Genomic DNA, 24,129 nt, shown 5'->3' with positions numbered 1-24,129 from the left:
AGCTATTCATCAACTGCTCTATTGTAGCAGACTCACCCTATATTGTGTCCCTGAAATATCTAGTAAGTCTGCAGTGAAGTGTGAGTTTAAAACAATTGTGCCATGGAGTCACTGTGGAATAAACACCACAAACATTGGCAGAGTTGCTTCATAAATCTTTCTTAGTTTAGAGAGGAACTTAGGCGTGCCTTTCTTCTATGGGAGTGCAGCTGTTTCTTGTGAGGTTCCCTGGGGGCTGGATCTTGGTGTAAGGCTGGTTAACATCAATATATTCACAGCTTCGGTGATGATATCGCCTCATTACCAGCATATTATGTGCAGGTTTGTGCACGTGTGGAACAAGTTACTAGTACACCATACTCCAAACAGTTTTTTTTAATGATCAGCATCCATCAGAAGGCATTTTTCATGCAGCCACGTACAAAGGAACCAGGATTGTGGTTGCACCAGCACGATAGGGGGCTGTCCTCAAGCTGGTAATTTATTGAAAGAAGGCTTAAGAATTTGTGCAAAGAATCATCTCAACAGGAGTTTTCATTGCAATGCTGCAACTGAAGTGTGGTCTTTGGCTGTGCAGCAATATAAATATTGCACAGAAGTAGGAAAGTACGTGGCATTAGTAAGATCACAGGAATTCCATGTCTGGTTTTGCTGCTCACACGTGAGGGAGGATGTGAAATATTAATAAGAGCACGAGGACCAAAGTGATCCAGGGTTTGGAGACCAGGTGTCACAATTGCAGATTGTACATCTGAGGAACTATATGGTGCCTGTATATATCATACATGTGTGTAAGGAAAATACATGATTTTTACTTGACCATCCAGTGTCTGAGAGATGAAGTTAGGCATGTTGTACTTTGAACTAATAAGTAGCAACGAAGGCTGTAAAGGATTGTAGTGGATTTGCAGTTGCTGAGAGTGTTTAAAGTTGCTGGGTTTTTCTTCTTAAAGATATGCTTTCACTTGCTTTGGTGGAGGATGTTTCCAGTGTGTGTAGAAGGGGGAAGAATTGTACTCCATTCACCTGCATTTTTCCCTAGATTGAGAAAACAAGATTACTTGCAGTGCTTTCTGTGTATTGTAGCACATATTGCTACCTTGACAAGATTACAATAAAATGCCATACTTTAGAATTGGCTGGTTTTCTCTTGGGTCAGGAGCACCATTTTTTCTTGATGCCTAATTTGACTTCTGGGAGTGTGATTAATTATTGTGTACTTCCCTCTAGAGTATCACATCTGGTGGCAGCTGGTGACAGGATATCAGATCCTCACTTTACACAGTCCCCTCCTATTCCCAGGTTGGTGTATCATCTTTCTTTGGTCAGGATGCTGTCAGTTACATCCCCTATATATATATAGGGATTAAAAAGGTTTTTTTCTGCCTTTAGATAGGCAAGCTCAGTGTTCAGAAGTCAGCTGCTCACTGCTCTTCCCTTAGCCATCCCTCTGTCCTTCGGGCATTCCCCTCCTGCAGCCGCATCTGCTGCAGGCAGACAGAGGCAGGCAATGTGCACATGGCCTGGCACCAGAACACCCCTGGCAGTCACTGAAACAGCAGAGGGTGCCTTGGTGAAATCTTTTGCAACCTGAAACATGACTGACTGCCTGAATCAAGCTGAAGCATTACCTGCGATGCTCCTTTTCAGGCAGCTTCACAATAAAACTGAAAGTTTAATTTAGCTTGGGAATTGAACTTGAGCCTAGATATAGCTGCGGGATGGTGCTTTATAATTCCATAGTCCATTCTTTATTGATATAACAAACAGATACATTTTTTCCTTCTGCAGCTGAACTAGAACAAATAGACTCTATAGAGTTGAAATATTTCTTTCTGTAAAAAATGTATTTTATTGCATGTACTGTAGTGTATATGGTATCAAAAATCTGATGTTCAGTCTTTTACAGTGGTTTTGGTTTGGCTTTTTCATTCACACTTTAAGATATCCTATGAAAGTTTTAAGTTAATAAAACATTTTCTATATAGGATGAGTTTACTGGGAGTTTTCTTGTTGAGAACAACTGAAACTTGAAGAGATGAAGTTCTTGTAAGTCACTATATTTAGACTTGAAAGTATATATATATGAGTGTTTCCACAGACTTGGAAATACTCAAGCACTCCTCTCAAACATGATTTTCAAATACACTTTCCTCATCTGCTCTATTGAGATGTTCATGTTTGGGAAACCAGTGATGGTACAGCCTTCTAGGGTTTGGCCCATCTGCCTGTTGCTATGTTCATTGGAGTTAATAATAATTTACTATTGATTTCTAGGACATGCAGGAGCCAAACACAAGTACAAATCAGATTGGATGATTTCAATTTTAAAGAGCTCTAGTTAGGCTATGAAATAAATTTCTTCTCAGAAAATGGCAGACTCAGAGAACAATGAATTTGGCATTCAATTTTGATGTTTCAGTACTTGGATAAAACTTGTGTTAATATGAGATGATAATGAATGTTGCCACATTGTGTCTGTTTTGAAAGTGCAGTCGTGGGTTGTAGTTTGCCACTTTGTGACATCTTACTGTGTTTGTAATATTTAGTGAGTTTCCTTCCCTTCCTAGTTGTGAGGTGAAACAATGTTTGACGCTGAGATTAAAATTGTCAGAATTGTTAAGTGTCCATCTCAGAGGCATATCAAATTTTAATTTAACACTGTTAAGTAGTTGAGCTGTATAGCTGACTGTTTGTATGAGCAACAGCACAAACTTATGTGTGTAGGATAGTTATGCACCCTGAATTAAAAAATACTAGAAACAGGAGTAGGACTGTGTTATCTGTCAGGTTTGATTTTCTACCTCACCACAGCCAAGTGTCACTATAATCAGAATAGTCAAGAGTTAGGTGTTTTTATGGAATGCATTACTCTGTACCTGTTGTGCAAACTTCCCATTTGGTGCCTAATCCAGCACACCTGTGGCCAGTGAAGATGTAATTTTTCCCACTCTCCAGAATTTAGCTTCCTTTTATTTGTATGTATGTACAGAATTATTTTTTCATGTTAAAACCTAGTACTAACACCCACTTGTCTACTCTAGGCAGTGGATATCCTGGTTTTTTTCCCCTCCATGAATACAATAGTGACATTAAGCAGTTACATTGTCTGGAGTTGCTGGCAATACAGGCATCAACAAAATTTAATGAGGTGTTTCAGCTTGCTTGACCTTGTTCTGTGACTCATTTGCATGTCATAGGTTCAGGTAGAAAGCCCTGGCAGAAGGTTGCTCACACAGTGTCTGCTGCTGCAGCTTCTGTTTGAGCATCTGCTGCTGCCCAGAGAGGCTCTGCTGCTGTGCCATTTCAGCAGCTTGCACGTCAGCCTGCGTTGGATAATTCTGGGTGTGTTTGGGCTCTTTGGAGAGGGGGGCATGAGCTGGTGGTGGAGCAGTGGAAAAGCTGTAGGGTTCTGCAACTTGCTGCAGACCTTTTCCAGGCAAGGGGGCATTGAACAGCATTCTGGTTCTCTGTTCTCTCATTGTGTTAAAAGGGAAAGGTCTAGGAGAAATTGAAAGGTCTGTGGTTTTTAAGGTCCACTGTTGATCAAGAGAGCTACAGCAAATATGTTTGTTTTAAGGGAAGCTGAGGGTGGACTTCGTCACCAGTTCACTGAAGAGGTGACAAGGTTATGCCATCCTGTGCCATGGGATTTTGGTTTTTTTAAGATCAAGGACAAGGGAGGTGGTATTGTGGGTAGGAGGACAGCAAGACTGGTCAGCAAAAGGGTGTGAGAGTACTTAGTGTTCACGTACTGCCATAGGAACACTGAGTGATCCAACTTTGTCGTTGTTGAATCCAACATCCAGTTATGTTGTGATAATAATGTGTTGTCTAAGGAACAATGAACCTCTAGAGCATAGCCCATAGCTGTGATGTCTGCTTGTCTTGCATCAGTCATCCCCCCACCCCTGGCAGCTGGTCACTCATCTTCTGCGTGCTTTTACTGCCCCTGACCTGCCAGCTGAAAACAGGAACCCTTCTGTTCTGCCAGAACTATTTTGCTTAACTTGCCTGGTTAAAACATAAGATTTATTTCACTCAAAATGGACTGGGGAGCCTAAGTGGCAAAGCTGAGGCAGTTTCTGAAAGCTGTGCTGAGAAACTGCTGGGGGCAAGGGTTAAGGAAATCAGTGGTGTGTTAGTGGAGATATTGGAAATGAGATGTATCCACAGAATCTAGAAGTGTAAACTTTTCTCCAACCTTGTGCTGGCAGACCTGTTGCCAGCATTTTATGTTTGCCTCTGCTAGAGGGGAATTATACCCACATGTAGTTTTGTGCAGAGAATAGTTCCCCCAGCACCTGCTTACATCCACTGAGGTAGAGCTGAGCTCTTTTCTTGTGTGTTTGGATTTTCATGTGCTCTGTGCAGCTGTCTTTCTTTCACTGGATGCCTTTTCAAGTGAAACCTTCATCTTAAGCCATCCAGAACAAACCTCTAAGGATCTTTCTCAGGTTTTCTTAGTTGACCTAATTTTATGGGTTAACAGATTTGGTCTGAAGGATTTAAAAAAATATTACTAAGAATTTTTCGGATTCAGTTTTCAAATGTTAATATTATCATGTAGCAAAACTTGGCAACCATTACAAGTATAATATTTTAATTAATGAAAAAACTTGTTTCTGATCATAAGTATACCACAGCCATGACTGTAAATATTTTTCCAGAATGTGTCTATTATGTTAAATTGTTTTCATGTCCTTAAGATTAAGTATACCAGTATACATCTATCATTATTGTACCCTTTTGGGAGGGGAGGTGGCGAGGGCATCATTGTGCACCTCATTTGAGGTGAACTATTGCAAATACATGACCTAAGGTCTGATGTAGCTGCTTGCTTTGCCTCTGGAGGTACATTTTGGGGCAGTCTAAAGCAGAGGTCAGACAGAACAGATTTTCAGGGCAGCATGTTTTCAGGATGTTGTTGGCATAAAAGGTCTTCCTGTGTTTTCTGCAAGAAAACCATTATGTTAACCTTTGTAGATGTTGTGTTTTGTCCCTCTGAAATAAAAGCTGAATCAGAAGTGGGGGTTTGTAATCTCTGTTTTATCATTGTGTGTGACTAGCAGCTAAAAGGTCAAGTCTTACATGAGACTGTTACTGTACAAGCCCTTCATTGTGTTTACTAGGTAGGTGGGGTTTTTCTTCTTTTCCTAAATCTATCTATACACATTAGTCAAAGAAAACTACTAATTTCATGTTTTCCTGAAGGGGGAAAAAAAAGTATTTTTAGAGAGAATGCCTTTCCTCTAAAGAATGCCTTTCCTGTGGAGAATTTCTGCAAAATTCTGTGTTCTTCACGTACTTTGAGATGCAGACTAGGTTTCAGATCTCATGTCTTTGCCTCAACACCCATCAAGAATATTACTTTTTAAAAAATTCTTTAAGCCTTTAGGTCTCCTGGATTCACACTTTCCGTTTTTTCAGATTGACATCAAGACATGTAGCAGCATTAAGTGTAATTAGACCCTGTGTAGTTTGTTGGAGTTTCTGGTCTATGATGTGGTGGATAACCATATGAACTCTCCCATCTTTTTTTGAAGTTGGAACATGTATGTTCAGATGAAAGTTTCTATTCTGTATATGTTATCATCAGACTGAGCAGTAGTCTTGCTATAGGTGTTCAATAGGCAGAAGTATTTGTGCAGGTGTCATTTAAGGGAGAAAATGCATAATTGTGGTTCTTTTGCATAGCACTGTGATCATCTTTGCAGGATGACTGCTTTTTAGCAGAGCAACCTGTCCTAAATGGGAAGTATTAGGGGAACCATGGAATTTGGATACTGTGTTAAACTGGGGGATGGATGCGAGGGGGGCCTTATGAATGCTGTCACTGGTACTTGGCTGTTCGTGTGCTCCCACTTTCTTAGCTGCATTTTCAAATCATGGCTTTCAGTTTGTTACTGAACTGGAGACAAGTAAAAATAAAAATTTGGAAGGGCTTTTTTTGGTTTCTTTTTTCACTGTTCTGGGGAGGAATCTCTTTTTTGGGATTACTTGTTTCATCTGCCAGAAAAATATTACTTACCATCTCCAGATAAGCAGGGAGGAAATTACAATTGTATGTGGATTCTGACTGGAACATGATCAGAGCTTAGGTGGCTTAAAAGCAGATGTCTCCAAGCTTTTGCTCTGGAGAACCACCACAATAAAATTTTCCTATCTTTATTATAAAATGTATTTGAATGTTCATTGATATGCCTGAAGAATAGGGAGTAGAGCTGGAATGAAAGAAAGTAAGGTAAAACAAATTAGAAAGGGAAAGAAGTAGAAAAAGGCAATCCAAACTGGCTTTCTCCTTCTAACTGGAAGAACATGAGGCAGGGAAATGAGACACAGAAGAAATTGAATAGTCCCACTGGTAAAGTTGTGGTAATTTAAACTCCTATTGAATAACTGGGAGCTAGATCAGTGCTTGCAGAAGAATGTTGGGTTTAATTCATTACCTGTAGTGAGACATTTACATCCCTCTCATCCAGCTTAGTGTGTGGATATTTGTTTACTGAAGGATTTTTTGGTTTTCTTTTTAAGAGCAAAGTGTTACCTTTTGCTAAATGTGAGGAAAATGGACTCAAATCTGAATGCTGCTACCAAATAACATTGAAGACCAGTTACCTGTAATTAGAGCTTAACTTTCTTTCCCCTTGTATCCTGAACATAGTGTGATGTAGTTTTGAGGAGATTAAGAGCATGAAGCATGGACAAGCAGTTTTTTCACCTAATTAATGATCAGATTTTCTAAGTGAATGGTAGCCATCAGTGAAGCACCAGAGCTTCTCCAGTTGGATATGACCAAGAGTTCAAGCTCAAGATCTTCCAATTCCTTTTAGACAGTCTGGACTTACTTTGCTGTGCTTTACAAATGAGGAGGGAAGTACAGAAAGCCCCAGGTGGTTCTGTGGGAAATCAGGTGTGGTTGTTAGCTTGGGACTGGTGACAGTGATGAGAACTGAGGGGAAAGTAATGGGGAAAGTAAGTCAGTAAAACCCCATCAGTGATGTGGAGAAAAAGAGTAAATGAATTAGCAGCCCGCCACTAGCTCTGTTTTATCACAGTAGTGATATTTTTTCTTTTTTTCCCCAGAAGATTTCAACTCTTTGCCCTTCTGGCATTTAATAAAAGTGAAAATAAATGGATGACAAGGAGATATCTTTTGGGGCTTTGCTTGCAGGGCTAGTAGAAGTGTATTTCTGCCCTGCTCGGAGAGATGGTATGGATGAACAGGTGTCCAAAGTCAGGTTGGGTGGGGCTTTGACCAACCTGATCTAGTGCAAGAAGTCCCTACCCATGGTGAATAGGATGGACTAGATGATCTTTGAATCCAACTCAAACTACTCTATGATTTTGTGATGTTGATGGCGGGGAGGAGTTTTGTAACAAAACAAAATGTCAGTAGCCCTGTGGAGAAGGACTTGGGGGTTCCTGATGGATGAAAAGCTGGATGTGAGCCAACAAGTGTGCACTTGCAGCCTGGAAGGTTGGTCACATCCTGGGCTGTGGCCAGCAGGGTGAGGAGGCTTCTCCCCCTCTGGAGATCCCAGCTGGAGTGCTGCATCCAGCTCTGGCATCCTCAGCAAAGAAAGAAGACAGGGACCTGTTGGAGCAGCTCCAGAGGAGGGCCATGAAGATGATCAGATGGCTGGAGCCCCTCTCCTACAAAGTCAGGCTGGGACAGCCTGGGAAAGAGAAGGCTCCAAGGAGACCTTATTGTGACTTACAGAAAGAAGGGATAGGGACTTTGCATGTCAGGTAGTGACAAGAGGCAATGACTTTAAGCTAAAAGTGGGCCAACACAACTATTAAATGATTATGCACCATTTTCCCCATTGCTCTGTTTTGCTTTGTCTATGTGGATTAACAGCTTTTTGCTGCATTAGCTCTGCCCTGCAGGTCCTCAGGTCAGGTCTTCACCCTGCTCCTTCCTGCCTACAAGCATCAGCTGTTCCCTGGGCACTGTACCTGTTGATTTGTGCCCAAAGCAGGGAGCTCTCTCCTCTGTTTGCTCCCTATATGATCTCCAGCTGCCATATCGCCACAAAAATGCAAATCTTCATTTTCTGATGATGCAGATAGCATTTTTCCTGTGTGGTGAATTTTCCAATGTATTGTATAATTTTGTTTCATAAATCCTGTACCTCCAAATCTGACTATTGCTGGAATGGTGCACAAATAATATATTTGGGTAGCTTTGAAAACATTCACTGGGTAATGTCATATACTTGAGTAGAAAGGGGAAATTTAGTATTAAGCTGTTAAGGAAAATGTGTATGTTTTCAGAAAACTAAGTAGAAGTAATGCACCTAACACTGTTACAATCACCTGGAACCACAACCCTGAGACAGATTGTTTAGGATCTTCTGGGGAAGCAGCAGCCTGCTGCATGCAAGTAAGGATTAGCAATAAAAGAATTAAAGTGTCCTTGTTTAGGGTAGGGGAGTTCATTTTCTCATGAAGCAGAGTAGCAGGAAGTAAGCTGCTAGCTTATGCAAAGCAGCAAGGGATCATATCATAAAACCAACAGGCCTGAGGATGAGAGCAATTAATGAAAAAAACCCAGAAAAGTAATTTTCTTTACTCTTTCTCCTTCCTCAGTGAGATCATTGACTACTGTAATAGAAAAGATTGTTTTAATTATTGTTATTCTGAATATCAAAATTAAATTAGTTTGATGTTACTCTTCAATTACTCACACAGGAAGATGTCTGTGCTCTCAGTCACAAGTGGTATATTTTTGTCTGTTATGCAAAGCTGGAAAACATTTCTAATAAGTCTCGCTAAAAATGGGGAGCATTAAAAGGAAAAGTTCAAGAAATAAAATTAGTTACAGAGAAGCAGTAGATGAAACACTCTGAATGGAGGCTACTGTGCTAGAATGTGAACTCCTGTTCCTTGATGGTGGAGGGAGTTGAAGTCACTCAGTTCTAGTGGGGTGTTTTTCAGAGCACAGGTATCTTTAAAGCTGATGGACCTTCAATAAATGCAGGACAAAATGAATTATAAGTTTAAACATATATATATTGAAATGCTAAAGAGACTAAATTAGACTGAAATAATAAGAATGAATTATATATAGTACTTTGAATGTAACATTGAAAATATTAAGCCTTTATGACAGGTTATCTGGGGAGAATATTGAACTGCTTCAATTAATAACAGAATGACCTCTGTCAGTAGAAAGCAGGAGGAAAATCACATTGGGAAACTGTGCATGCCATAATGTCTTCTTGTTCTCTTAGCCTCTGCTTTCCAGTTTTGGTTTCAGGTCTCCCTAGACCACAGAACCAAGAAAGAAGATTCCTGGGAGGCTTTTGGAAAACACATCATAGTAGCAGCAATTCTCTCTGGAGCTGAACCTCCGTGCCTGTTTAGGATACGTCTGACTGCTGTACCTTGTTTTTATGGGCAAGGGACAATAGCAGAGGTGGTGGTTTGGTTTGTTGGATTGATCCACAGGCTCTCAGTCCTACAGGATTTGCTGGTAGGACTGCCTGCCTGACTGAACATGAGCTTAGAGATGGAAACTGTTGTTTTTGTGACTTGAAATGTAGCTGAGAGATAAAAATGTTGGCCTTCCAGCAGCCAGTTCCCCTTCCCAGCAGCGCTGAGCTCCTCTATACCCTCTTTTTTGTGTCCTGCAGGCCTTATTCTTTTTCTCCCTCTCTTGTCCATGATTTATGTATTCACCAATTGGTTAATGTAGCATGTATTTGGATAGGTAAGCCTGCTACTAAAAATATTATTTCCTGAACAAGCAAGTAACCAGGTTGTGTTTCTAGCTAACTGTTCTTTAATAGCCAGGTCTCAGCCTGAGTGAGTTGCAATGGAAAATTGATTCATTCACATGAGCTTACTTTTTTCATAATTTATTTTCTATCTCCAGCCTCTCCAAGTTACCACTTTTATCTTTCTCCATTAATTAGAGCAGCTGGAAGAGCAGTAATAAACACACTTTCATTTCCTTTGTGTTCACCACCTGAGCAGTGCAGAAATACCCTTTTGCATTCTTGTAAGCATCTAAAATATTCATGGAACTCTAGCCCAACATTTTTCTAAAAATGATGTTTCTCTGGATTTCCTTTAATTCCATGAATTTGGTCTGCATCCATACAGGGAATCAGCACAAGTGTGTGAGGTACCCAGTGTGGCCTGCATAAGGCAGCGGGATTGAAAGGATAAAAAAAATCAGGATAGAAGTAAATATTTTTTCATCTGACTGGAGCAGTAAAAAACTTGCAGCAACCACCCTGACACGTGCATCTGTTGGGTGCTCTTTTTTGTTATTGTCTGAAACACAAGTGTGGATAAATAATTCCCTGGTACTTCTTTAAGACATCAGCAGTAACTTCCTGTAGTGCGGATGTCATTCTGGGACTGCAGAGCTTCTGAAACCTAACTCTCTGGTTTTAAAAGAAAATTAATTTAAAAAAAAAAAAAAAAAAAAAAAAGGCAGCTGCAGAAGTGCAGCTTTGGGTCCAGAACTGTCCAGCTAAGGGCGGTGCCTAGCTGTTGGTCCTCAAGAGAGGGTTTGATGGGGAACATGATGATCCCTCCCCCTCTGCTCCCACCCTGTGAAGAGGCCAAACAAAACCAGCAATACTGACACTGCTGTGCTGTAACTTTGGCATGTGTCTGTGCACTGGTGTCTGGGTGTACCAAATACTTTGTCTGTGATTAATAGCATTCCTTGCATAGAAACTTCTGAAAATCTCAGCTTTATTCTTGATTTTTATACTGATATATACAGACATTAAAAAATCCACTGTGGACACTGTTTTGGTTTTTTTTCTTCTTCCTAATACATGTTTATTATTCATGAATGTGTTGCAACACCCAGAAATGTAATGAATGACTCACAGAATGAGCAGAGGAAAAAAATACAGTTACAACTTTTTAATGAGAATTTCTTAGCCAAAGTGTCCCAGTTGAGAAACTCCTGTTGGACTATATAAAATTTGCCCAGTCCTCTGTTTTATGTTCTTTCTGGATGTCTTTGCAACATAGTGTCACTTAGTATATATTTCTGTTCATTCACATGCCCGATTTTTTTTTCTTTCTTGTATCAGGGATTACAACATTTGGGCATCAAAAAGAAAAACTACAGAATAACATGTTTACGAATAGTTCTGGATTTTGTGTTTGTGTGCATAAAAAGGAAAAGAGCAAAGGCCAAGTTTACCACTACTGGTGTAGTAATGGTTTCAGATTAAGCTGATATTCTTCAAAAACTATCCTTGCAAAGATTCTGAAGCAAATACAACCATCCTGTTAATGCAGCATAGCTCTGAAGGAGTATAATAGTGGGGGATCTGAAGCTTGTGGGATGATGTTGGGTGTGCTGTTCTACTTCAAGGATCAAACCTTACTTACTTTCTGGAAAGAATGGTTCTTATCCGTGGAAAGTCTAAACTTTTCTTCCATTCACATGTGTTTGAATTTTGTCAGTATTTATAAATTTTACTTCATGTCTTGTACCACCTTACCTTTGTGTCTTTCTTGCACAACAGTGGGAAATCCATTTTTGCTTAAAACCTTTGAGTGCAAATCTGTAGAGATAGATAGGCAACCTAATACTTGTCTTTCAAAACAGCTGTACCAATAAGTGATCATTTCATTTGTAAAGTTAAGGATCTAGCATAATCTTACTGCAGTCAGGATTGTACAGATGTGAAAGAAATTTTCAGGGCTGATACACATACAGTGTGAGAATTTGAAATAAAGACATGATATTGCTATGCCCTCGTTGGTTCTCTTGGGATATTTAGTAATTCAGCAACAAAAATGAGTTCATTTTGACTTTGTTGCAAATATGTTGTAGTGAGGTGTTCTGTATATAAAATAGTGTTGCCTTTACAAGTCAAAGCTGTACTTGGGCCTTTTTAGAATTATACTATTTTCTGCCTTGTTTCAGAAACAGGTTGTGCCTTTTCAAACAGTAAACTCTTCTAGATTTTAAAAAAAAAAAGTAAATCCAGATCGAGTTAGCTCTTTGTTGGTATAAAATGCATTCCTCTGTCTATTTTCTTCTGATTAGTTGCCTTGTTTCTTGTAGGGTGTGTGCTGGAACAGTTTCTGCAGATGGCATTCAAAGATGTAAGGAAAGTTGGCCTTTTTGTGGATCAGTTGAGTGACTCTGAATGAAGAACTGGAAATTAGCAAATTATAAGTGAGCTGGATTTTAGGATGCCAAAGCTTTAACTGTCTGTCTGAGGATGCTTACCAATAGCATTAGATGACACATGACAATTTTTCATTTTTCTCCTGGGAAAACCTGGTAACATTGCTTTGTATTTTGAAAATATTTGCAGATCATGGTTTAACTCTTTTTGTTTCATGATTTTTGTGGGGTCTAAAGCTCACTGAGAGAAGTAGTATGGGGTATAAATTTGTCCTGTCTCTATTTTCATTTCTTTGCGTGACTTGCCTTTGAGCTGTGGGTTTACAAGCGTGACTTCTGTCACACCTACTGGCAGTGATATTTATAGGATGTTAAATAACTTTCAGTGCACTTTCTGAAACAAACAGGCAAGGAGTGTGCAGAGGGAGGACAGAATAAGAGCTAGCTCAGGTCAGAAAGCCATGGGTTAAGCAGTATTCTCTGTCCCGCCCCTCTGCCTGTAGGGGAGGGACATTACATTACATTCCCAAGTAATGTATCTTTTTTTTTTTTCTTTTTTGTGACTGTTGTGCAATCATGTGAATCTTAGGGTGAAAAATTTACCTGAGTGCAGGCCCAATGTAGTAGTTATTACTGCCACAAAAGGAAGGTCTGATGTCTTTGGCTGGCAGTGCTCATCACAGTCTGATCTAGTCCAAGAGCAGCCAGCATTCCCCATCCTCCCCAGTCAGCTTTCTGCCACAGTAAGGCATTTAAATGGATCACTGGAAGGTTTAACAGGTACCACATGGATCAGAACCAGTGCAAGGAGAGGATGGGAAGGGAAAAGTGTGGTTGGGGTTGGTAAAGAAGTGCTAGGGAGAAGTTGGAGCCTGTAGTTTCTGGTTGAGAGTGAATCAGAGATTATCCTGTGTCAGAGCTGTATCTACTACCTGGATTTTTGAAATTCTTTTCCTCCACAGCTTGCTTGTCAGCAGAAAGGAGAACATACCCAGATTTTAAACCATTCTCAGAAATATTGAGAAGAAGTACTTCTCAGCAGAGGCAAACCTATAACAAAAGGAGGAAGGAAGGAAGGAAGGAAGGAGCTTGAAAGAGTGAGGAAAAGTAAATTGTCCTATAGGTTTGCCATTGCTGGGATGTGACCTAGGAATACCTTAGAGGTGATCCAAGAAGAGTTTGTGCAAGGCTGTACAAGGTCAGGGGTTTGTAGCTGTGTGGGATGTTGCTGTACTGCTGGCAAAGCAGCATCTTTGCCAAATCTCCCTTCAGTAGGAAACACTGGAGGCGCAGTTGGAAGGACAAAATGGACAAGGTTCAAGCTGCCTGGTGCTTGATTGTGAATCCATTTAATTTCAGACACCTCTCTAGCCCTTCTGCTACCAAGGAATCATTTCTGGACTTCTGCTACCATAGACTTGGGAAATACTCCCTTGTATATTTTGAAGATGACATTTACTGTCTGAAGGATTCCAGTTAAACACAGATGGCCAAGATACCTTCCCTCTCAACTTTTGAGAAGTATAGTGGCCTTTTAATATGCACTTTGTTTACTATCACCTTTCCTTTCCAACAATTCAACTGAAGTTCAGAAGATGAGCACAGTGTAAAAGTAGACTGTATTTTCTCAAATTCATTGTGCTCTGCTTTCACAGTATGCTCTGAAATATCATGGAACCCTGCCTTTAAATTGGAAATTAAGAACTGATAGCTGCATGGGCTGCTCTCCAGGTGTCATCCACATTTCTTCTCTGAGAGTCTTTTCTATTGAAATCTCTGAAAATGCAGGTTTGTAGATGGCAAGCAGTTGTCTTAAAATATAAAAAGTGTATTGCCTGAATTTGTGATTAAGTTTTTAAATAACACAATGGTACAAATTTGTCTGTGCCTAAAGTCCTCCTTCCTTTGGACATAGGAGTATATAACTGATGCAATTTCTTCATGTGTAAATATTTAGGTCATTATTCATCTGGCAGCATTAGAAACCCACACCAGTGTCAGCCTGTGTTGTATGTGGCATCTACCCCCACGGAAGGTGCCAGCCCACAAACCAAAGTACCAGGGCAGTAACACTGTGATAGATGCATGTCATATTTATTGGATTAAAATGTGATTGCACTGCTACTAGTGAGTGTTTCTTGGTGTTGTGCACACGGAGAAAAGAAGATGCAGGAGTCTGGGTGTTAAGACTTGGGTGGAAGCTGGTTCAGTTGTTGTCCTTCCATACACAGTTGGGCATATTGGGCATATCCATTGCTCAGGTGTTCTTTGGGGCTGTGCTTGTGAATGGGATTGCTGGAGTTTTTCCTTCCTTTCCAGAGATGCCTGAGATGAACTATTTTGCAAAGCTTGAGATACTGGGATCCTACAAAAACAAATTCAAAGCAGAAGCTTCTTAAATCCAGTCTTGAGACAGTCTGATGAAACACCAAGTTTGTATGAGGTGATTGTATGAGCCTGATCTGGGAGCAGGGTGGTGGGATCTCCTCTTGCAAGAGTGGAAAGGAGTTAGAGCATCTTGAGCTGCATTAGGAGTGATACCACAGGGTGCCACATGAATGGGAGCTTGCAAAGGCTTCTCATGTGGTGAACTTGTGTATAATGTAGCAGAAAAAAAACCCGAAGAGTTTTGGATCTAAATTTTCTGCTCCCTTTCCTTCATCAAAACAGTATTTTCTCCTCCCCAACCCCCATCCAAAAACAAAAGCTGAACACAGTCACAAGCCTTTCTTTTGGCTCGTGTTTATGAGACTAAATGGTTTGCCTTTCAGGTGGTGTGTCCTTGCATGGTTTCAGTTTCAGGCTGCCCCTTGCGCAGGCAGCTGCTTTGTTCTGCTCCTGTGCCTCCTGGCAGCCCATCTCATCCCGCCCTTGCAGACCTGGAGCTCTCAAAGCCACTTGTGGAGGAGGGAGGCGATTACCAAAGCAGGGTGTGAAAAGAGAAGCAGCTTGCTTGGGTTCTCCCTTGAGGCCAGCAGAAGTGAGAGCCACATCCAGGTCTTTGCCAGTCCCAGCCTGCTGGGCTGCACTGCTCCCCTTAGAGCACATGATTTGGCATGTGTTTCTCTGGGAGCTGGGGCCAGCAGCAATGTGAAAATTGTACTGTGCATTATTTATTTATTTATTTATTTATTTATTTATTTATTTATTTGTGCAGCCTTAACTTGTCTGCTAGTGAGCTCCACCCTCTGCCACGCTGTGTGACTGCACAAATATTTGCTCTGGGAAACAGTGGGGGGAGTAGCTCAGTGCAAGGAATATGAGGCTGGGATGGAGTGGAGGGCTAAAGCTGTTTAAATTGGCTTAAGCTGTGCTGTTGGTCAGTGTCTAGCTATGTCTTTTGGGCAAATGGTGATCTAAGTTTCGTGGAAATACTCATCCCAGCAATGGGCAAGGTCACTTCTTCTTCAAGCCAAAATTATAATTAGCAAGAAACCTGATACAGTTCCAGGGATGAACATCCACCTGCATTCTCTCTTGCTAAATATGTTTACATTTTACATATGCTTTTTAAAAAAAATACTGCTTCCAGATTTAGCTTAGAAACAGCAAAATGTTTGCATAGCTTGTGCTAATACATCACTACAAAATGATTTTTCAATTTAGTTGACTGCTTGGATAAGAATGTGTTGTTTCTTTCCTTTCTAAAACATAACTATTAGACTTTCTTCAATTATTAAAATGGTGCTCTCCCTGTGCCAATGTTACAGCTCCTTGTAACCGCTCTGCACCTGGGTCAGATTTCTTCCCTCCGTGCCCCATGATTTACAAAGGGTTGTGCAGCACAAGAAACAAATGCTTTTGGATGTAAGATTGGATTAGACTTAAGTTGTTGGAGAGAAGGAATATACATCTGTTGTGAGAGGTGGAAAATATATAGTAACTAAAATAATGACACAGTGTTTTCTCCTTATGGACTTTTTTCAACTGAGAAATACAAATGAAGTCGTATTTTGATAAAGAGCTGTAGTGAAGATATTTTAGTACTGACTTAATTGATACTTTTAATCAGTAAGTCATAAAAAGTGTGCTGCTGCTTCTTTTTTCAGATCTTTCACTAAAGCAGGCTGCAAAAATAGGATAATAAACTACATCTAATAAAGTCATACATGAGTAACTGCCCTTTAAACAATAAACTGAGACCAAATTTTGCTTTTAAGTGCCATACAGGTGTCATAAGGACTCAATTACTTGGAAGTAACCCCAAAATTTTCTTCTTGGTAATTAAGCATAACCAGTAATTGGAGATATTAATGTCCATAAAACGATGGGTTTTATGCAGCACAAAACTTGTGGGACTACTGGTTAATTATTACTGTAAGCGTTAATGACAGCTCTGCTGAAATACGTTTGAATTTATCTCCATGTGTTTGCTAGAAGCAGCTTCAGGTTTTTCTTACTCTCATCTTCCCCGCTCATTGCAAGGCTGCTCCTGCTGTTTCCTCGCCTCCCAGCTCCTTGCCATGCCGTTGCACCCTCTCTGCTGGCTGTGTGGCTTGGTCCCTGTGCCACGCCTTCCCTTATGGCCTGTGCGCTGCTTTGGACTCTGCCTTTCTGGGAATTTGTGGGAAACCAGTGCACATGCCAGCCACAAACAGAGCATGAGCTTACCCTTCCTACAGAAACAAGGTGGAAGTAGCTCTGTCCTCACGGTCTGTGCCATGTTTTTAAAATTACACCTCTGTCAGGCCTTTCAGTGTGCCCTATGCAATCACAGAGCCTGTCCCAAGCACCTACACTGCTGAGGGCTAGGCGGCTTCCAGTGTGTTGTTTACTAGGCACGAGGCTTTGTTTAAAGAACATGAAGGTGTATCAGAAATTTACTGGGAATCCCAGAAACCCTGGCTCTGGCATTGTCTGTCCGTGCTCCGTTGGATACTGCATTTTAACTCGATTTCCCCAAGCATTTTGGCATTCCAAAGTTTCACTCTTTTTCAGGAGTTAACCATTTTGGTATGAGCAAGATGATATTGGTTGAAAAGATGAGATGTTCCTCAGAAACGTGTTTGTTTGTTTAATTTAGGATGAGAGAACACAGTGTTAGAGAACGTGCCTGGGGAGGTTTAGGTTGGACGTTAGGAAGAATTTCATCACAGAAAGGGTGGGTAGACATTGGAATGGGCTGCCCAAGGAGGCGACAGAGTCACCGTCCCTGGAGGTGGCACTTGGTGCCATGGTCTAGTTGACGGGCGGGTTTTTGGTCATGGGTGAGACACGATGATCTCAGAGGTCTTTTCCAACCTAATTGATGCTGTCAATTGTTACTGGTGGAGGGGTGCGGGGCGGGATGTTCCGTAAGGATCGGAGGCAGCGGCGGGACCCGGGCGGAGCGGGCCGGCGCGGCTCGGGCGCTCCCGGCACACGAGGGAGCGGGGCCGAGCGGAGCCCGGGCGGGTCACGAGGCCGCCGCCGGCCCGTCCCCCCCCGCGCCCCGCCGCCACCTGCGGGCCGGGCCCGGCGGAGCGCCGGCCGCCGCCCCGGGGCGTGTCGTGTGGTTCCGAGCCGAGCCGCCCGGCCCCGCGGTGAGTCACCGTCCGGGGCCCGGGCACAACTTCCCCCTCTCGACAGGAGCCATTTTAGCTGCACGACGCTGCGGGGAGGCCGGGGCGGCGCCGCGGGCCCCGCGGCCGGGCGGTACGTGCTGCCGGGGCACCGAGAGCCGGGCGGGCGGGAGGGCCGGGGGGACGCGGCGCCCCGGGCTGCGGGCGGCGGCTGCCGCTGCTGCCTCGACGGGCGGCCGCGCCCGGGGCAGCGCTCCGCAGCCGTCGGGAGAAACTGCGGGGAAGAGGGAACTCCTGGAAAAGCGCAGCAGCAGGGAAAAGCGAAATATAAATTGGGCCGTGAGTAAAGGGGCGTCTCGGGGCAGCGGCGCCGTGAGCTGCCTGAAGCTGTGCCTGTTGCTGCGGGCAAAGGGCACCGCGGCTGTGCTTCTCTGAGCAGCGCGCTGCGCGAGTGTGACAGCTGGCTTGTAATGCTGCTGCGTTTTATACTTTTGTCTCCTTTTCAGCGTGCGGGGGTGCCGGGCTGGCTGCCGGTCGGAGCCCTCCAGCCGCCGCTCAGCGGGCTGTAAAATTCACGTATTTTATTTATTCTGAAGCTGTGTGTGCATGGACTCGGCTAGCATGGAGCAGGGCACGGTCCAGAGCGATTCGGGCAAGGTGTTGACTATATCAGCGCTGCGGCTTTGAACACCTCCGCTCCGCTGCTGTTCGCCCGGTGTGGTCCGTGGTGACTTTAAAATGGCAGATTTAAAAGATCATTTCGAGGATAGATCATTCTCTGCGCCCTTAAATTGAAGTTCTCTTTCTGCCGAAACAGAGCCATTAAGGGCAGCCGCCGCGGCGTCGTTCACAATAGAAGGAGTTAAGTTGTTATGCGGGCAGGTACTCACCTTTTCCTGAAAATGGTTAAGAAATGGAAGTTATGGTGACGGTGTACACGGCAGACCAATTAGAAAATAGGCTTAGTGGTTGTTGTAATCTTGGAGGTAATTGTGGTGCGTCAAATTGCTTCTTAAACTTTCAGTGGATGAAAATCACCTTGATTCTCCTAATTACGTACCTCTGGACTCGAGCAAAGTTTTTGAAAAAGAATCTCTGTTTCCACCTTTGTTGAACGAAAGCGTTATTTAGAAGTTTTGTCTGAGTGTATAACTTTGGACCATATATTTCCGTCTGTCACTTGAGAAATCCAATTTGATATCTTCTTACTGAAAATTAAATGAGGGGGCACTTGAGCTGTCGTGCACAAGGGAATACTTTCCAGGTTCATTTACTGACTAGAGCCTGTATCTGAGAAGTATCATGGAGTCTTGCTTAGTGCTGTGATCAGTTGCAGGGGAGGGAGGGAGAGGGAGGCAACCATTAAGTAAATGGTCATGTTTTGGGTGAGGCTGTCTCTTGTCTTCAGCCTTCTCAGTGTTCAGCCGTATCTTCCTTCGTCATCTTACAGTACAATGTGTTTTCACTATCTTTTCATTTTACATTTTGTATTTTTTCTTTCTGAAAGCAGCAAGTTTTGCAACTGTTTGGGGAATTTATTTGGCACATCGTTACATGTTGAAAAATCACAGATAAAATTACAGAGGAACTACTTGAAAAAAGAAGAATTAGTAATAGAAGTTTTTTTCTGAAAAATTCTTGAATATATTTGCATCTATCTTTTTATCATTATAACTTTAATTTTCAGATCCTAGGGCTCTCTGCTTGCAACTGGTAGAACATGACCCTCCCTTTCCTTATCTCTTTTCTCCCCTCCTTTCTTTTGCACCAGACCCTATTGAGACATCCAACCCTAAAAACTTGAGGTTTTAAGTTTTTCTTTTTAAGTCATCTCCCAAGCTGCACCTGCTTATCTTGGGAAGAAGGCTTTTTGTTTTCTAAAGGGTAAGTGGCCACTGCTACTTTCTTTTGATCAGGGCTTCACAGAGGAGCAGTTCCTCTGTGAAGGCAAAAGCTGCCATGTTCATTCTCTTTTGCTGCTGTACAAGGACTTTGCCAGGGCTACGGACACATCTGTGGTGCAGTGGTGGAGCTAGGAAAAAGTGATTTGAAAGTCCTCCCAAGACTTATGGAGGACAGCTTGGGCAGATCTAAAAGGCAGAGAAGTGGATTAGAAGGTACAGAGAAATGGTGTTAGTTTTTGTATAGCTGAAGCATGTGTTTGTCTCACAAAAAAGAAAAAAAAATCCCACCTTTCCCCCCACCCCCAAGGCAGGGATCTTTCAGTTTGAATTGTTTGTGATGAGAGAGCCATGGGAGTGGTGTGTCATCAGATGCCAGTTAGCTTGAACATTATTTCCAGATCCCTGCCTTTACAGAAGTGTTGGTTTTCTAATGTGCTCTTTTCTCATCCGTTGAATATTAGAATTGTCGAATCCATGGTCTTGGTCCTCAAATGAGAAGGAAAAAAGAGATAGATATCCAGATTTGAAGAATGTTGTCGGCCTGGTATAGCCTGATGTTTAAGGATTGCTGAAAACTCATACTTTGGTGTGTGTTACTTTTTAGACACTTGATGTATGAAAAAAGCCGAATACATGAGGTGTATTTCGACACAGCCATATTCAAGGGAGGGAACTGTGGCAGGACTGTGCTCAGTGAGCTGATAGAAAAGAAAGAAAAATGGAGGATTTCCCTCTGTGTCAGAGGAGAAGCTGTGATCTCCAAATCAGCTTTCTCTCCTTGCAGGTTTTAGCAAAAATTTCTCAGTTTTTGCTTGCAGATTTTCTTGATTTCACTGACAGTTTTCATAACTCACTGGAGTTTGTTGGGTGTGTGAGAAGGAGCAAGGACTTTCCCCCACCACAGTGATTCAGCACAGGAGTGGCAGGAGGTGGAGTTCACCTTTCCAGCCTTGGTTACAGTCTGCACCATAAGCTCTGAAACTTTGCTACCATATACCAGTGATTTATGGTGCTTATAATTTTAATGCCGCTGACATGTTTTAGAGATTACTTGCATTCTTAAATCTTGCTTTCTTAAATCTTACCTAAGTGTTTCTTCACAGATAAAGTAGTTGACAGAGACTGTACATACTGGAATTTTAAGTCTTTTGCTTATCAAAAGTCTGCAGCAGCCGTGTGAAAGGCTCTGGACATTTTCACTTTTCTGAGCTGACCTGGCTAATCTATGTAGTGGTAAAAACGATTTATTCTTCAATATAAGCCTGTCCTTTGGCAAAGCTTCCTGCAGTCAGTGTGTCAGTGATTGTGCTGAGAGAATCACATTGGCTAGGGACCAAAGTTTGTGCATTCTTGCCTTGGTGTGCTTTAGGCCTTACCTGTCAGCCATCTTCAGTGTTGAATCAGAGGGCTGGAGCTCAGGTCATTTATTTGTCCTTAAAGAGATCACTCCCCTTGTGTCGTGTGTGAGTTTGTACTAGGTTCAAGCAGGCTTCAATGTGAAATCGATAGTACTTTTGTTAGCCTGGAAAGAACCTCCAATTCCTAACTTTATGTGTCAAATTTATTTCTCTCTGTATTGGGGGAAAATATGGTTAGGATAATTTGCTAGGAATAGGAATGCTAGGTGCATAGGTTGCAAACTGTGGGAAAGAGTTGCTTTGGGATGGATTGAATGTCACTGTCTTCATCTATAATTAGACATTTTAGTCTATTTCTAGAACACCCTATATTTAACTCATCATGAACATTTCTGTGTGAATTTACCAAATACATTTTTTGTTTGGAGGGGAATGTGCTGCACTTCTTGAATATTGCCGTTAGCGTACTAACGGTTTCATCGCTTCACTTGCGAGCTCCTTCCGCATTTCCCTCACCTTCTTGCGTGGTAGTGGTTTGACTTCTGAGGTGGGCTCAGTATAAATGTCATACCACACAGCTCTTGAGTTCCTGTGTTGGAAGAAAGAGGTGAGCTTGGGTGATTCAAATTTTTGTCTACTCTTGAGAGAAAGAAACATTTTTATTGCGGCTGCATATACTGTTCTGTCGTGCTGTGTGTTCCTCTAGCATTATTAGTGTTTTTCATAAGATCCTTTGACAGAGTGAATAAAGCTGACAGATTAGAAGAAAACTACCTTGTTCTTCTGAGCTTTGTATCAAGTCACTTGTGCTGTTCTCCAGTTTTCAGTTATCTTGGTGTTTATTCGGTTTTAAGTTGCAGCTAGGGAAAGAAGCAGCAAAATATGATTGTGAAACTACAGTTACCCTTTGTGATACCCAGTGCTGACCACTGTCAGAAAATTAATGTTTAACTTGCCCTTCCAACCAGACTCAATTTCAAGTTAAAAGCAAGTTGACAAGGATACTGTCAGTTTCCTCCTCTTTGTGCCTGCTACATGTGCTGCCCTACATAATTTTGGAGCTAACAAGGATAGTTTCCCAAGTATGTGATGACATGGTTTGTTTTTAGTGGAGGCTGTCTTTCCAACCAGAAGATGACCCTCTTAGGAAGAGCTTTCATGAAAACTGTGTCTTGAAGGCACCAGGGCTTGCACATTGTCTGCTGATGACAGAATGTGCCTGGCATTGTACTCAGAGGTGGTGGCTTCGTTATCCACTTGCGTCCTCTTGATGCATTTTCTGTTTTGTACATTCACTCCCCCACCTCCAGAACCTCTGTAAACAATTTACTCTCTGTATCTATTCAAGCTTTGTCCAGATGCCTGTAAATTAAGCATGCAAAAGAGAGTATTAGCTATCAAGAAAATAATTGTGAAGCTTACGGCCATGGAAGGCAAAGGGTTGCAAACTGCACACGTTGCAAGAATTCGCTTCCCTGTCTCATGGTGCCTCTGAAGCAGCTTGTGGAGAGCTCTGTGAGCCCAGCACAGGGCTCCAGGTACTCTTGATAGTGAGCTATTGAGAGGCCATCCTGTTGGTTCGGGTTTTTTTAAAAAAGACCAACTAATGTTTATTTCAAAAAGAGAAAAGAAGGAACTGTAGAGAGGAAGTGTCTATTTGGGGACCTTTTTTCTTTACAGAAAAAAAGATGGTTTAGTCATATGAATGAAAATGAAACTTTCTGTGTTGAAAAACAGTCTGAAGTTTGCTGAGGATGCCTTGCAGCATTTTCAAGCGTGTGGGTCCTTTTTAGTGAAAAAAGTGTATTTATTTTAGTATCAGTTCAAAGCAACAATGAAATAAGTTGTTTTTGAAGCAACTAAGTGAAACACAGTTTTAATTTGTCTGAACAGGCTGTAATCTGAGCGACCTGATTTAGTTGAGGATGTCCCTGCTCACAGGGGGGTGGACTAGATGACCTTTAAAGATCCCTTCTAATAGCAACTATTCTATGACTGTTACACAGAAACTATTAATTTAGACTATTTAAATATGGATTATGATGGAATTTACAGAAAAAAAAAGCAGAAAGAAAGTTACTTTTGGCAGAATATTTTCCTATTTGGGCACTTCTGAAATACATATGTCTGATTATGAATGCTTGATGTAATGCAACATTCTACCATTTGTTTTTATAAAGACCTAATTGTCTTTTAGTATGGTCCTTCAAATGATATGTGTTAAATCTTGTTTCGGTGGTACTGGACTAGAAATAATTCTCAACAGTAAGAAATATTGAAAAACTTTTGCCAAACTACAAGATAAGACCTTGAACTTACAAATTTTAATTTTTATTTAAATTATAACAGGGGTATTTGCAGAAAAGGTTTAATACTTTTGAAGCAATGTAGCTAGAAGGGTACATTTTGTGTGGAAATTCTGGTGTTTGTAATGTCTGGAGTGTCTCTTATGGGTGCCGTATGTTCAGGTGGCTTCGGAAGCATTTTGTTAATTTGTACTTTTACGCTTCATAAACAGAAAAACTGTGATGACATTTATTGATATATGATAATGTGAAATCTGTGCTTTTGAGGGGAGAGTTGATAGCAGTTGTTACTTGCAGAGAGCTAGCTGGGTAAAATCCCATTGCCTTGGGAGAGGAAACCCAGGACTACTGATGCATGCATGCTGTACAGATGCAACATGTCAGTAAAAAAGGGAAATAGAAAAAAAAAAATCAGTGTGAAGTTTGGTTGGTTCATTTTTGCTTCCTTAAGTGAGGATCTCTAGGTGGGGTGAAACCTCTGCTGTGAGGAGAAAGTAGTTTCTTTTTGACAGAGACTGCCTTCAGAGAACCTGTTACACTGTCTGTCGTGAGCAAGCCTGGTATTTATTAACTAGATGGGACAATAATGCTAATGCCTTGATGCTGGCCCTGGTGTTTTCACATACCGTGTGCTTACAGAGCTTAGGTGCACACTGGAGGTTCTTCAGCCTCACACCAGCTGCTTTTTCACTCATAAGTGAAGGCAGCGTGTGTAACTTCCCTGCTGGCTCGGTGGCACATCCCATTAAAGCCATGCAGCAGCGGTTTGCATGGATGTGCCCTGGAGCACAGGAGGGAGGTTTGGGCTAAGCAAGTTTTACTCGGATAGTGAACTCTCCTGGAGGTGATGGGTTGTAAATCCTTAAACAGCTCATTTAGCATCTGCCCAGGCCCTTAGCTTGCCCTTAGGTAAGACTCAAGAGTAAAGCTGTATTAGTTGAG

At 41.9% G+C, this 24,129-nt stretch overlaps 1 protein-coding gene across 5 annotated transcripts in view; it reads left to right on the top strand.

Moving 5' to 3' along the window:
• ELF1 (E74 like ETS transcription factor 1) overlaps positions 1-24,129 on the top strand; it is an 86,813-nt gene that overhangs the window by 3,710 nt on the left and 58,974 nt on the right. Inside the window, exon 1 of one of the 5 annotated variants that reach the window (XM_058018852.1) lies at positions 1,230-1,302. The exons of the other annotated variants lie outside the window; for them this stretch is intronic. The gene's annotated coding sequence lies outside the window, so the exon portion shown is untranslated. Of the gene's footprint in view, positions 1-1,229; positions 1,303-24,129 lie in introns of those variants that run through there. 5 annotated transcript variants of the gene reach the window in all.

This window comes from Melospiza georgiana, chromosome 2 (assembly GCF_028018845.1).
Source record: "Melospiza georgiana isolate bMelGeo1 chromosome 2, bMelGeo1.pri, whole genome shotgun sequence".
Classification (NCBI taxonomy): Eukaryota; Metazoa; Chordata; class Aves; order Passeriformes; family Passerellidae; genus Melospiza; species Melospiza georgiana.
Note: the sequence above shows the minus strand (reverse complement) of the source record. Positions and strands in the feature narration are given on the sequence as shown.